This window comes from Gymnoscopelus microlampas, assembly GCF_963454915.1.
Source record: "Gymnoscopelus microlampas genome assembly, chromosome: 2".
In the NCBI taxonomy this organism is placed as follows: domain Eukaryota; kingdom Metazoa; phylum Chordata; class Actinopteri; order Myctophiformes; family Myctophidae; genus Gymnoscopelus; species Gymnoscopelus microlampas.
In genome coordinates, this window is record NC_139939.1 from 51,641,505 (window position 1) to 51,654,562 (window position 13,058).

Below are 13,058 nucleotides of genomic sequence, written 5' to 3' on the forward strand. Positions count from 1 at the left end.
CGTCAGCACGGCTTCCAGCCTCCTTCGTGAAGTAACGACTCTGGAGGAACGTGATGGCCTTGCCCGTGTAGGTTCCTCCGCCTCTGTAGGAGAGTCTGTCCACTTGCTCGAGTAGAGACCTTTTGTTTGTGTGATTCTTCAGTAGGAACTCCTGATAGGGCTCGTCACTGTACTGTGCCAGGCCAACACGTACTTTATCTGAACCAATATCCAGGCCTTCGATGAAGCTTTGGAGGAACTCCTGGATCTTCAGGAAGTTGTCGGTGCCGATGCTCCCAGATTCATCAACTAAGAAGACGATGTCGGCCCTGGTCTCTGTTTCACATGCTGCAGAGCAGGGACAAGAAAATAGTATTTGTCACCATAGATTTGATTTAGATCAACTGTCTTTAATGGTCACTTCACTGTCCAGCAGGCGCAGATACAGACATTTTTAATTGGGGGGGCAATAAGAAATGTTGATGGGGCGTGGACCATCAACGTGGCGATTGTTTTTTCTAATGTTTTCTTCGCCTACTTTTTTCCTTTTGGGCTTGTTTTCTTAGGCTTCTCTATGGCTTCACCTAGGCTTCAACAATATTGTCAAGCACTGGTGCTGTACATTTGTTCTCTGTTGAATAACACCTGCACATGCAAATGTACTTCAGAATATAGTTCAAATCAATAATAGGCCAAATATTTCAAGTCAATATATGCAATTTGGTTGACAGTAAAGTTGTGTGTTAATTAAAAGGAAGTGTGTTTTGGTCAGCCTTGCCTGGGTTGAAGATGAAAGGAAAGAAGTTTATAAATGACTAAAGCCTAGATAACTATAGCCTACGTACTCATTATGCATGATGGAGCTCGGCCACTCCATTGTCCATTTTTATCACAGTAGATCCTTTCTGGTCCATCCAGAAGCTCATCAGGTGACTTGCAACTAAACCGGAGTACATGACCAGAAGTTGCCTCCTGGCTGTCTCCAAATATTTGAACGTTGTTTCTTGCTTCTATCACTGGGCAATGAATGGCTGCATAGAGATAATTAAATGAAAAGGAAAAACAACAACTTAAATTACCAATGAACACTGAATCACTTTCAACCTGGCATCCCTATTTTGGGCAGGTCATGAACATGAATAAAATCTCAAACTTTCTCAAAAATAGCCAATTTACGAATCTACAAGCTCACAACGTATTACTTTGCAACATTTTGTGAGCTTGCAGATCGGCTATTTTCACCATACAACAACGTCATACTCCAGGGAGTGTGCGTTCTCAGTTTCACGCCGATCGATCCAACAGTGCTGGAGATTAGCTCACAGACGGAATGACACACGGACGGACAGGGGCGAAAACATAGTCTCGGCCAGGCGGACACAATAACTTACCAGGTCGGATTGGGACAGGAGTAGGTAGCGATTCAGAAACAGAGGAACACACAGTGTGAAGCAGACGGTCCTTCACTCCCTGCAGAGCCTGGAAGCTATTAAGTTTGACAATAAACTGTTCATGAGGCTGGCTGACGATGGACTTGAGTTGATCCTCATCATAGTCCCCCACTCCGATGGCAAACATAATGACTCCCTGGTCCCTCAAGGCCATGGACGGCACCACAACGTCATCTTGTGAGGCCCCGTCTGTGATCACCACAGCCACCTGAGGTACCCGCTCGTCAGCACGGCTTCCGGCCTCCTTCATGAAGTAACGAGTCTGGAGGAATGTGATGGCCTTGCCCGTGTAGGTGCCCCCGCCTCGGTAGGGGAGTCGGTCCACTTGCTTGAGTAGAGATCTTTTGTCCATGTGATCCTTCAGTAGGAACTCCTGATAAGTCACATAACCGTATTGTGCCAGGCCAACACGTACTTTATCTGAACCAATGGCCAGGCCTTCGATGAAGCTGTGGAGGAACCGCTTGATCTTCAGGAAGTTTTCTCTGCCGATGCTCCCAGATTCATCCACTAAGAATACAATGTCAGCCCTGATGTCTGAGGCACATGCTGCAGTGCAGGGACAAGAAATAGTATTTGTCAAAAGGTGCCTTCAGGGATGTCATTGGACTGTGATTTACAGCAAACTCAGTACAAAACTTAAAATAATAATAATTCTAGAGGCACAGTTTGTGCACCAGTGCTTTAGCAGCTACTGTAGCCTGCATCTTTTATGAACTCACCTGGTGTAGTAACAGGTGTAGTAGGAGCAGTTGTTTGTATCTCTGGGGATGTTTCTGTATAGCAGAGATATAAGTTTCACAACATTGTATCACTGGGCAATGAATGGCTGCATAGAGATACTTAAATGAAAAGGAAAATCACACCCTGTGTGAAGGAAGCGGTGCCTTTGGGGCGGGGCTTAACTCATTTCAGTTCGTCCCTATTGGTGGTCTGAGTCCACTTACCAAATTTTTACTTGGTAGCATGCTGCAAACTGGAATGATGGCTGTTTAAAGCCCAGCCAATGGGCAGACAGAGGGGGCGGGGCTTAAGTAATTACAGTTTGTCCCTATTGGTGGTTTTAGTCCATGTACAAAATTTTTACTCCCTAGCATGCTGTGAACTTGAGTTATGCCTGTTTAAAGGCCAGCCAATGGGAAGACAGAGGGGGCGGGGCTTCAGCAATTCATGCTCGTCCCTATTGGTGGTCTAAGTCCACATACCAAATTTGGACTTGGTGGCATGCTGCAAACTAGAGTTATAGCTGTTTAAAATCCCGTGCTCATCCCGTGCTTGGGGGTCCCTGGACCCCTCTTTGATAACTTCAGCAATTCATGCTCGTCCCTATTGGTGGTCTAAGTCCACATACCATATTTGGACTTGGTGGCATGCTGCAAACTGAAGTTATAGCTGTTTGAAATCCCGTGCTCATCCCGTGCTTCCACGGACGGACGGACATAACATACGCTGGGGGTCCCTGGACTCCTCTTTGATAACTTCAGCAATGCATGCTCGTCCCTATTGGTGGTCTAAGTCCATATGCCATATTTGGACTTGGTGGCATGCTGCAAACTTCAGTTATAGCTGTTTGAAATCCCGTGCTCATCCCGTGCTTCCACGGACGGACAAACATAACATACGCTGGGGGTCCCTGGACCCCTCTTTGCTAACTTCAGCAATTCATGCTCATCCCTATTGGTGGTCTAAGTCCACATACCATATTTTTACTTGGTGGCATGCTGCAAACTGGAGTTATAGCTGTGTAAAATCCCGTGCTCATCATCCCGTGCTGATACGGACATACGGACAAAGTCAAGCTTAGAGCGGTTGGCACCGCTAAAAAAAAGTTTCATTGCATGTGAAAACTCTGAAGAAATGAAAGACATTTTGTTCTATTGCCTGTGACTGAAATTATTATCTGACAACTCTATGACCATTGATACATTAAAGGGATAGTTCACCAAAAAAAAAAAAATTCTATCGATTTACCCCATTGAGACTTGAATTCATGTATATATTTTTTTGTTTTTGTCGCATTCCTACAAGCCAATAATTTGATGCCCAGCGTACCGGTAGGCAGCGGTTCCGGTAGGAGACACAAAGGAGACTCTTTGTGTCTCCTACCGGAACCGCTGCCGGTCATCAAATTATTGACTAAAGAATGTGACAAAAACAAAAAAATATCCATGAATTCAAGTCTCCATGGGGTGACTAATCCATAGAATTTTTTGAACAAGCCCTTAAAGCCTAATTTATACTTTGTCGTATGAAATGAGGCCTATATTCACCTATGACAGGGGCGAAGAGTCTTTTACTGAGAACGGATTCCTTCATTGGATTGTTTCTTGCCTCACACATATATAAGGCTATGTCCTTAGGCTGGTGGATGGTGATAGGGAACAGAGCCGGTTGACCCGGCTGCTGGACAGTGACGGTCCTGTTCAGCTCGTCATAACCCCGCATTAGGCTGTAGTGTATGGGTAGGCTGCCTCTGTCTGAGAGACAGAGAACCTGGAAGGGCTCCCCCAGGATAACGTTCCCCTGTACCCATATTCTTGGCATAGAGACGGTAACTGGAGGGCAGACACACAGAGAGAGAGACAAGATACAAAATCCTTAAAATCCACCAAATATTTCAGTACCAATTATAACCATGTTACCAAGTTATGTCCTAACTGTACTCACTGTTCAAGATGTATAGGACATGCTTGGGATTTTAATAAAGATGTCTAATTTATGTCAGTAAGACTTCATCGAAGACATCTGAAGTGACAGCAATTCTGCTCTTCAACTCAGTTCGAAACAGTTCAGTTTTAACCCATTAAGACGGGGAACGCATCTGTGTGTCATTTTAAGATTTCTTTGGCTATTCAAAAATAGCAGATCTACAAGCTCATAGAGCGGCACTCGGTGCCGCGCAATGAGCTTGTAGATCTGCTACAAAAATTGTAGATTTGCTTGTAGATTTGCCCAAAAATGTATATTTTATAAACCGAACATTTGTAAAATATTTTGTTCCAGGGATCTCCAGAAGCAAAGATTTGAGTTAAAATCACACCCTGTGTGAAGGAAGCGGTGCCTTTGGGGCGGGGCTTAACTCATTTCAGTTCGTCCCTATTGGTGGTCTGAGTCCACTTACCAAATTTTTACTTGGTAGCATGCTGCAAACTGGAATGGTGGCTGTTTAAAGCCCAGCCAATGGGCACACAGAGGGGGCGGGGCTTAAGTAATTACAGTTCGTCCCTATTGGTGGTTTTAGTCCATGTGCAAAATTTGTACTCCGTAGCATGATGCGAACTTGAGTTATGGCTGTTTAAAGGCCAGCCAATGGGAAGACAGAGGGGGCGGGGCTTCAGCAATTCATGCTCGTCCCTATTGGTGGTCTAAGTCCACATACCAAATTTGGACTTGGTGGCATGCTGCAAACTGGAGTTATAGCTGTTTAAAATCCCGTGCTCATCCCGTGCTCATACGGGCGGACGGACATAACATACGCTGGGGGTCCCTGGACAGAGGGGGCGGGGCTTCAGCAATTCATGCTGGTCCCTATTGGTGGTCTAAGTCCACATACTGAATTTGGACTTGGTGGCATGCTGGAAACTGGAGTTATAGCTGTTTAAAATCCCGTGCTCATCCCGTGCTCATACGCTGGGGGTCCCTGGACCCCTCTTTGATAACCAGTGGCACGTGTGGCCAATGAGAGGAGAGATGGCATAGGCAATCTCCAAGTCCGTGTGTGTGTGTGTGTGTGTGTGTGTGTGTGTGTGTTTGTATGTGTTGCTTCTTTGCCGTGCTCATCCCGTGCTCATCCGGACGGACGGACGGACGGACGGACGGACGGACGGACATACGGACAAAGTCAAGCTTAGAGCGGTTTGCACCGCTAAAAACAACAACTTAAATTACCAATGAACGCTGAAGCACTTTCAACCTGGCATCCCTATTTTGGGCAGGTCATGAACATGAATAAAATCTCAAACTTTCTCAAAAATAGCCAATTTACGCATCTACAAGCTCACAACGTATTACTTTGCAACATTTTGTGAGCTTGCAGATCGGCTATTTTCACCATACAACAACGGCATACTCCAGGGAGTGTGCGTGCTCAGTTTCACGCCGATCGATCCAACAGTGCTGGAGATTAGCTCACAGACGGAATGACACACGGACGGACAGGGGCGAAAACATAGTCTCGGCCAGGCGGACACAATAACTTACCATGTCGGTCTGGGATTGGGACAGGAGTAGGTAGCGATTCAGAAACAGAGGAACACACAGTGTGAAGCAGACGGTCCTTCACTCCCTGCAGAGCCTGGAAGCTATTAAGTTTGACAATAAACTGTTCATGAGGCTGGCTGACGATGGACTTGAGTTGATCCTCATCATAGTCCCCCACTCCGATGGCAAACATAATGACTCCCATGTTCCTCAAGGCCATGGACGGCACCACAACGTCATCTTGTGAGGCCCCGGCTGTGATCACCACAGCCACCTGAGGTACCCCCTCGTCAGCACGGCTTCCGGCCTCCTTCGTGAAGTAACGAGTCTGGAGGAATGTGATGCCCTTGCCCGTGTAGGTGCCCCCGCCTCGGTAGGGGAGTCGGTCCACTTGCTTGAGTAGAGATCTTTTGTCCATGTGATCCTTCAGTAGGAACTCCTGATAAGTCACATAACCGTATTGTGCCAGGCCAACACGTACTTTATCTGAACCAATGGCCAGGCCTTCGATAAAGCTGTGGAGGAACCGCTTGATCTTCAGGAAGTTTTCTCTGCCGATGCTCCCAGATTCATCCACTAAGAATACAATGTCAGCCCTGATGTCTGAGGCAAATGCTGCAGTGCAGGGACAAGAAAATAGTATTGTCAAAAGGTGCCTTCAGGGATGTCATTGGACTGTGATTTACAGCAAACTCAGTACAAAACTTAAAATAATAATAATTCTAGAGCCACAGTTTGTGCACCAGTGCTTTAGTAGCTACTGTAGCCTGCATCTTTTATGAACTCACCTGGTGTAATAACAGGTGTAGTAGGAGCTGTTGTTTGTATCTCTGGGGATGTTTCTGTATAGCAGAGATATAAGTTTCACAACATTGTACGCTTGAACCAAAAGTTGACAGACAGAATGGAATTTTATAGAATAGAATACAAGTAATATAAAAGATAATCTGTCATAGCTTGGAAGAAGTTAATTCATTTGGCGTTCTTTTTAAAACATGATTTGGATTTTCTTTCCTTTTTTCAGTTTTTCATTTCATATGAAATTATAGAGTTATAGCTACAAAATGAGATCATGATCATTAGATTGGCTCAATCATTTTGAAAGTAGTCCTTACATTAATGTATGTAGAATTATATTACAGATGGTATGGGCTTTACCAGGTTGGTCTGGGACGTATGTAAAAATACAGATGGTATTAACTTTACCAGGTTAGTCTGGGACATATGTAAAAATACAGATGGTATTAACTTTACCAGGTTGGTCTGGGACATATGTAAAAATACAGATGGTATTAACTTTACCAGGTTGGTGTGGTCTGGGATGTATGGAGGCATACAGATGGTATTAACTTTGCCAGGTTGTTCTGGGACGTATAATTATAGATGGTATTAACTTTACCAGGTTGGTTAGGGACGTATGTAGGAATACAGATGGTATTAACTTTACCAGGTTGTTCTGGGACGTATAATTATAGATGGTATTAACTTTACCAGGTTGGTCTGGGACTAATGTAGGAATACAGATGGTATTAACTTTACCAGGTTGGTCTGGGCCTTATGTAGAATTACTGTATATTACAGTTGGTATTAACTTTACCAGGTTGGTCTGGGACTTATGTAGAATTATAATCGAGATGGAAAGGACTTTACCAGGCTGTTCTGGGATGTATGTAGAATTACAGATGGTAAGAACCACCCTCTGCTTGATGTCAGGCAAGGAGCTGAAGTTCTGCACTGTGAACAACCGCTCAGAGCTGCCAGTGATCTGCAGCAGCGCCAGGTCATCTGGGTCTCCGACGCCAATGGCAAACACCTCTATTCCCTTTGCTCGTAGGTTCGCGGCTGCCTCCTTCACGCCGTCCCGTGAACGGCCGTCCGTGATCAGCACCAGATTCTGGGACACGCTTTGTAACCCGCGGCCGCCTCGTGATGCTTGAAAGTAGTCTTGAATGAACGCTAGAGCGAGTCCCATGTTTCTGTTTCTTTGTCCGAGTTGGCTCATGGAGAGGATCTGGTTGCTCACCGCTGCTTCGTTGTAGAAGTCGTTGAGATAAAACTCCTTCTGAGGAAAACGGCTGAACTGGGCGACCCCTACCCGCACGACCTCCTCACTGATGTTAAAGCTGGCTACCAGGTCTGTCATGAACTTCTTCATGACGGTGTAATCGTTGGGGTTGATACTGCTGGACTGATCGATCAACATGACTAAGTCAGCTTTCTGTTTCTCACAGGCTGCCAATGCAGAAACAGAGGCACACACAGTGCGAAGCACACTGTCCTTCACTCCCTGCAGAGCCTGGTAGCTATCAAGTTTGATAAGAAACTGTTTATGGGGATGGCTGACGATTGACTTGAGTTCATCCTCATCATAGTCCCCCACTCCGATGGCAAACATAATGACTCCCTGGTTCCTTAGGAGCCGGGAGGCCCCCACAACGTCATCTTCCGAGGCCCCGTCTGTAATCACCACAGCCACCTGAGGTACCCGCTCGTCAGCACGGCTTCCGGCCTCCTTCGTGAAGTAATGAGTCTGCAGGAATGTGATGGCCTTGCCCGTGTAGGTGCCTCCGCCTCTGTAGGAGAGTCTGTCCACTTGCTCGAGTAGAGACCTTTTGTCTGTGTGATCCTTCAGTAGGAACTCCTGATGTGTCTCATCACTGTATTGTGCCAGGCCAACACATACTTTATCTGAACCAATATCCAGGCCTTCGATGAAGCTTTGGAGGAACTCCTGGATCTTCAGGAAGTTGTCGGTGCCGATGCTCCCAGATTCATCCACTAAGAAGACGATGTCGGCCCTGGTCTCTGTTTCACACGCTGCAGAGCAGGGACAAGAAAATAATATTTGTCACCATAGATTTGATTTAGATCAACTTTTTTGAATGGTCACTTGACTGTCCAGCAGAGAATGTTTAAATAGTGCAAGGAAATGAGTGTTGGCGTATCATCTTAGAAAGCAGATGGGTTACCATTACAAAGGCATCATTTCACTGTGCTGAACACACTGTCTCTGTGTCAGCCAAACAACAAACAAATAATGTGCGTTTAACAGGGAGGCGTGTTCCCAGTTAGGAACAAATATCCATGACATGTAGCACAGGCTGGCAATAACGGTTTAAAAGGTTGTTTCAGTCTGTCGATGAATTTTTCCAGACCGTCAGAACTACAGACATCTGTAGGATACCCTGATTACCTTTACATTTTTAGTATAATGTTCAGAGAAAGGTATGAATTGGACATTTTCCTGGTTCCAACCTCAGCCTCATCTTAACTCATTGACTGCCATTGACGAGTGCACTCGTCAATTGGCCCGAGGCTCACACTGCCATTGACAATTGATGAGTGTGTGGCGTTTTCAATGGTTTACACTAGAGGGCGCTGTTCGCCAACCTATGAGTGATCCTATGACTTCTGGAGAACAGCAGACCCAGAAATAATGTGATCACAATAAACCCAGCCCCATCCGATCTAATGTTAAAGGATTTGGAAAAATAAAATGTCCCTGCTTTCTGTTGCTTTTTGGGACAGACAAGCCACAATCAACTGCCCACAACTATGAAATGGATTATCGCGGCGGCACAAGTTTTAGTGAAAACGTTCGGAATCGCTGGCAAGGGCAGACATAGATGATGTTTAACTCTGGCAGTCAATGAGTTTGTGCAGTGGGACCTCATCCCGGAGCAACAGCGGAGGGGGAGGTCACAGACGGGGCTGAATGAACATGGGAAATATTACTCATGTTACTTTTTCCCCTTAAAGAAATAAAATAAAGAAACTAGAAAAGTGTGCACCTCGGAGCACAGGTCTCCTCCAGGCCAGGTTGCCGACCCAGGGCCCGCAAACTTTGGAAGGCAGTCATAGCCAATTGGAATGGGATCAGAAAAAAATGACTTTTGATCACATGACCCCAGTGATCATGTGTACCGATTTGTGTGATGTTTGGACAAAATCTGTTGGAGTAATATAAAAAAAATAAGGTTTGCTCAAATCTGCCTCCTGGTGGCGCTATAACAGGCCGATGTGAAGCATTTGGGGCAGAGGTTTTTACTTGGCCTCCAGGGAGTGTGCGTGCACAGTTTCACGCCGATCGGTCCAACGGTGCCTGCTCACAGATGGAATGACACACAGACAGACTGGGGCGAAAACATAGTCTTGGCCAGGCGGAGACAATACCCTTACCAGGTCGTTCTGGGCCCGGGACAGGAGTAGGTACCAGAAGTTCAGAAACAGAATGACACACAGTGTGCAGCAGACGGTCCTTCACTCCCTGCAGAGCCTGGTAGCTATCAAGTTCGATAAGAAACTGTTCATGAGGCTGGCTGACGATGGACTTGAGTTCATCCTCATCATAGTCCCCCACTCCGATGGAAAACATAATGACTCCCTGTTTCCTCAAGGCCAGGGACGGCACCACAGCGTCGTCTTCCGAGGCCCCGTCTGTGATCACCACAGCCACCTGAGGTACCCCCTCGTCAGCACGGCTTCCAGCCTCCTTCGTGAAGTAACGACTCTGGAGGAACGTGATGGCCTTGCCCGTGTAGGTGCCTCCGCCTCTGTAGGAGAGTCTGTCCACTTGCTCGAGTAGAGACCTTTTGTCTGTGTGATCCTTCAGTAGGAACTCCTGATAGGGCTCATCACTGTACTGTGCCAGGCCAACACGTACTTTATCTGAACCAATATCCAGGCCTTCGATGAAGCTTTGGAGGAACTCCTGGATCTTCAGGAAGTTGTCGGTGCCGATGCTCCCAGATTCATCCACTAAGAAGACGATGTCGGCCCTGGTCTCTGTTTCACATGCTGCAGAGCAGGGACAAGAAAATTGTATTTATCACCATAGATTTTATTTCTTGAACCTTCTTGAATGGTCACTTGACTGTCCAGGACGCCGAACACAATGTTTGTGCACTGTCCACTGTCTCTGTGTCAGCGGAACAATAGACAAATAATATGCGTTTAACAGGGAGGCGTGCTCCTAGTTAGGAACACATCTCCATGTGACATGTGGCACAGGCTGGTAATAACAGTTTTTTAAAAAGAAATCTGTCGATATCTGTCCGTGGCCAAATGTATATCAATTTAGGGGCCTGCCTGCTACTGCTGGCTGGCTGCCCTGATAAGGTTACCTTTGAGTTCAAAGACAGAACTTGAGCAAATACACAATGAAAGCCCACACAATCTGCTCCAAGTTAGATATGTTTACATTGCAATTTGAAAGGAATATATATATATATATGTATTTATAAATGGCTATTATAAATACAATTTAAAAATATGATTTAACCATTTGCAAGATTAATTAACTACAATTCACCACAATGGATGATAATACTTACTTAACTTAATTTAAAATGTATTGTCATAACTTTGACTTAGTTCTACCCAGCCAGATGGAGATATGCATTCCACTCAGTGCACTTTTCTTTTTTATTTATTTTCTTTTTTATGTCTTCAAAAGTGGCCTTTAGATGGCCTTGGACTATAACAGTAACCTCAGTTTAAAAATATAGAAATCAATAAAACTTCACTTTGACCTCTTTTTTTCTGGAGCGACAGTTTGTGCACCAGTGCATTAGCATATTTGAAGTGCATGTATTTTGTTTTCTTTTACCGTTTGTTTGCATGTTGTATTGTTGCCTGTATAGGGCATAGCAGTGGTGGCCATTTTGCAAGATAGAAACCCTATTAATTTCCCCCATAAATATTTCTGATTATTTAATTTTTTACCACATTTTTATTGTCCATTTTACATGGACAATAAAAACAGCAACCCATTTTTCTCAGCAATATGATTTACAGTGCACGGACAATATGACATACATACATATTTGTTGCCTGAATGTGTGTAGAACACATGCACGTACAGTATACATCCACAATCACCTACCTACATGTCCTGTCACTTATTTCCTTTTTTTTTCGTACACAGGGCTACCCTCCCTTCACTACCGCTCAGTACTTATGGAAAATCAATAATCAATTTGATGAACTCACCTGGTTTAGTAGCAGATGTAGTGGGAGCTGGTGTTTGTCTCTTTGTGGATCCTTCTGTATTGCAGAGATATGAGTTTCACAGTATACACTTGGACTAAAGTTGACATTCACTCAAGTACTTTACTGGAGTATTTCCAGTTTTCTATACTTTTACTTCTAGACTAGGCTACTCCACTATATCTCAGAGACAAATATTGTACTTTTTACTCCACTACAATTATGTATTCAAAGTAACTTATTTAGTAGTTACTTTGTAGATTTTGATTATTATTGCAAAACATACATTAACCACTTCAGCCACTTCAGTGTTGTGAGCTTGTAGATCTGCTATATGATAGATATAGCTGTCGTACTGTTGTTGTACATTTAAAAATGTCACTATAAACATTCAATCGATCAATCAATCAATCAATAATCAATTTGATGACCTCACCTGGTTTAGTAACAGATGGAGCTGGTGTTTGTATCTCTGTGGTTCCTTCTGTATAGCAGAGATATGAGTTTCACATTATACACTTGGACTAAAGTTGACACTCACTCAAGTACTGTACTTATTAAGTATAATTTGGAGGTACTTTTACTTTACTGGAGTATTTCCAATTTTCTATACTTTTACTTCTACTCCACTAGATCTCAGAGACAAATATTGAACTTTTTACTCCACTACAATTATTTATTCAAAGTAACTTATTTAGTAGTTACTTTGTAGATTTTGATTATTATTGCAAAACATTACCACTTCAGCCCTATTTAAACTTTGTCTATTTCAAAATAGCAGATCTACAAGCCCACAACACGTTGCGATGCAACGTGTTGTGATCTTTTTATTACACCTACAGTAGACCTGAGGGTTTGATCTTTATTATACTCAGCGATATTGTCAAGCACTGGTGCTGTACATTTGATCTCTGTTGAAGAACACCTGCACATCAGTACAGGCAAAACAGTTCAAATCAATGATAGGCAAAAAATATTTCACGTCAACGTATGCAATTGTATAACAGTAAAGTTGAGTCTTATTTAATAGGAAGTGTGTTTTCGTCAGCCTTGCCTGGGTTGAAGAATAAATAAAAGAAGAATAAATTACTGTAGCCTAAATAACTATAGCCTATACGTACCAATTATGCATGATGGAGGTCGGCCACTCCAACGTCCATTATCACCACAGCGGATACTTTCTGGTCCATCCAGAAGCTCATCAGGAGACTTGCAGCTAAACCAGAGTACATCACCAGAAGTTGCCTCCTTGCCATCTCCAAATAGGTAAACGTTGTTTCTTGCTTCTATCACTGGGCAATGAACTTGGACTGCACCGCCTGAGATAATTAAAGGAAAAGTAAAAAAGAAAAAATAACAATGAACACTTAATCACTGTAAATACAGTATATAACTCAGTCCAAGATTTCGTAGGAAGTAGGAACATGCACATTTAAGCCA